Here is a 3,148-nt window from a genome sequence, read left to right as displayed (position 1 = left end):
CTCTCGAAGTATATCAGCGTCTTCCATGCATGGCTCATAGTATATACACAGTCTTGAAACATGTTCTGAGCGAACAGTTTTTGAAAGAAAATGTTCCAAATATATTAGCCATTCTTAATACAGTGCGGGCTACGGTTTCGTACTTCAAGAGAAGAGGTCTCTGTGTGAGACTGAACTCATCTTTAAAGCAGTGGGTTTCAACTCGTTGGAATAGTTATTTTGACATACTTGTATCAGTCCATTCTCAGATTGATTCAGTGAAGGCTGTTTTACATAATGAAGGTGCCTCTGATAAAATGCTGGGTTATGACCACCATATAACTGGCCAGCTTATAGAATTTCTTAGGCCGTTTAAAGAAGCCACAGTTGATCTAGAGAGTGACAAGGATCCAACCCTACATTTAGTTCTGCCGTGGTTTTATGCCTTAAAAACTCACTGTACCGTACGGGATAACGATGAAGAGGTTTGTAATTTTATTCCATCTGAATATTATAGAACCACTTGTGAAATATGTATGTTGAGAAAATGTATTTTCAGGACATGAAACCTTTGAAACAAGCCGCTGATGCCTTCCTAGAACAGAAAATGTGCGTTAGTATGTTGCATAAAATTACAACGTTTATGGTGGCTACCTACCGCACATTAAGAAAGTTAACCGAGGATGAAAAAATTGAAGTTTACCAAGCAGCACGACAGATGTGTGCTGAAGGTAAGCTCCCAAGATAATGCATATACTCTTCATCTACATGTACGTGGTTACTCTGCAAGACACACGCAAGTGCTTAGTTGAGGGTTCATCGAACCACTTTCAACTTATTTGTCTCCTTTTCTCGAATTTCGCGCGGGATAGAACACCTACAGCTTTCCGTCTGAGCGCTGCTTTTTTGTATTTTATTCTGATGATCATTTCTTCCAATGTATATGGGACTCAACAATATCCCTTCGAATTTGGAGGTGTAAGTTGGTGATCGAAATTTCATATATAGATCGCGCCACGTCATAAAACGCCATTGTTGTAATGATTACCACCCCAACTCTTGTGTAATTTCCGCGACACTCTTTCCCCTGTTTTACGATAATACCAAACCAGCTGCCCTTATTTAGACTCTTTCGACCTCTTCCGTCAATAGTAAGGCTCTCGAACTTCGTAGCAATGCTCCAAAAGAGTGTTTTGTCATTAAAACGCCTACAGTATTTTCTGTGTGTCCATTCCTATTTAAGTAGGTCGTAACTGTAATCAGAGGTATTAAGTAGAATCTACAGCCTTTAGATTTGACTGGTTGATCTTGTAAACGAAGTTTAATGGACTTAGTTTAGTACACACAGGGATAAACTCGCTCTTGTCATTATTTATTGCCAACTGCTAATTTTCACACCAAAAATATATACCTTATTTAAATCGTCCTGCAGTTAGTTTTGATCTTCTGGTGACTTTACAGGACGATAAATGATAGCATCATCTAAAACCTATTATAATTTCAACTATGTGTAGTACGATCTTCACATTATTCTGCAAATATTAATTGGAACCTGTACAGTTTCAGTACAAGTGCCCAATCACACCAACCAAGAAACAAATCCAGGGCCGTACAAAATGGCGAAATTTGAGGACTGGGCAGAAGAGCCTCCTCTCCTACATGATGAAGTCAGCAGATACTTGCAAGAACACTGTGTGAACGAGGGAGATATTCTACAGTGGTGGAAAAATAACTCCCAACGACTTCCTCGACTTGCGTGTGTGGCAAGAAAAATATTAAATATACCAGCCACTAGTGCGTCTAGTGAGAGAATTTTTAGTTGCGCTGGAAATCTAATTAGCGAAAAACGATCACGTCTTAATGCAGACAGACTTAACGATCTCGTCATAATTAATTCAAACACTAGTCAGCAGACACATTGAAAATACAGTAGAACATTAAACGGGAAACTATGAGTTTGAGCGCAAATTTACTAATTAAGAGTGCAGATTTCTTTCTTGTGCTTTCTGGGCGTCAATTTCTGAGATAGAAATTTTGTAATGCATACAGTTCATTTTTATTTTAGACTAAACTTTTTGATTTCAATCCTCCCAAGTGACATTAATTACTGTTTGTAAACCATTTTCTGTTACTTGGGTTTGCAAAAGTAGCCAAATATTTTTAGGAGTATCTGGTTTGGCCTAAATAATACTTTCAGGGGAACTGAAGGAAAATTTGTAAAGATTTTATGTTGAAAAGTGTTCTGCAAAATAAAATATTCATTTGTGGAGTAAGGCAATACACATTATGAGTTGAAATTACAATTTATTTTGTTGAGTTTCACACACATTGCAAAATGTAATTTTATTCTTGTATTTCTATATTAAGGGGAATCCCACATGCAGAGTCAAGATGCTGAAGACCTAGACACTACAAATACTCCTAAAATGAAGAGCGTCGTTTTCCATGAATGTATTGTAGTAGGAATATCATGGAAACTCTGAGCCACTCTCCACAGCGTCTATATCTGCGTCATGAGGATTCAGACTCGTCGTTTAGGTCTGTGTTATGAGGGTCTACAGTCGTCGTTTAGATTTGCAACATGCAAGTAAACACTCCTTGTCTTAGTCTGCATCATGATGGTCCGAAATATGGTCCCTCATGATGCAGACCTATACTACAAGTGTGGACTCTCATGACGCAATCGTAGGAGCCGCGAAAAATGGCTCAGGGTCGCCATTGTATTCCCAGTACTATAGTTTTTAGACGAACTGGATACGAAACAAGTCCTTCGATTTTGTTAAAATGCATTTTGGCAATTTAGAATGATTTTACCAACTTCGAATGAATTCACAGAGCCAGTAAAATACATCCTGGAAACGTAGTTAAATATTTATATAATTGGTGTCATACTTGGCTGAAACATACTAAAGTTAAAGAATCTAGACTTCCAAAATCTTAATTTGGTTCTCATTGCAGTACACTGGTTAATAGGGGCGTAGATAATTTATTCTTCTGGGGAGGTGACCAATCTTCTTTTTGGGGGGTGGAGGTTCACTTCTTTAGTACAAATATCCATCCGTTTCGGTGTTGAAAAGTGCAGCACAGACTGCATTGCGTTGCCTGGGCATTTATTTATTCCATACTCTCGTAGTCTATCTTCCCTCCCGTATTTTCTCTCTATCCATTT

This window comes from Schistocerca serialis, chromosome 5 (assembly GCF_023864345.2).
Source record: "Schistocerca serialis cubense isolate TAMUIC-IGC-003099 chromosome 5, iqSchSeri2.2, whole genome shotgun sequence".
Lineage (NCBI taxonomy): Eukaryota > Metazoa > Arthropoda > Insecta > Orthoptera > Acrididae > Schistocerca > Schistocerca serialis.
The sequence above is the reverse complement of the archived record's forward strand: the minus strand, read 5'-3'. Positions refer to the sequence as shown.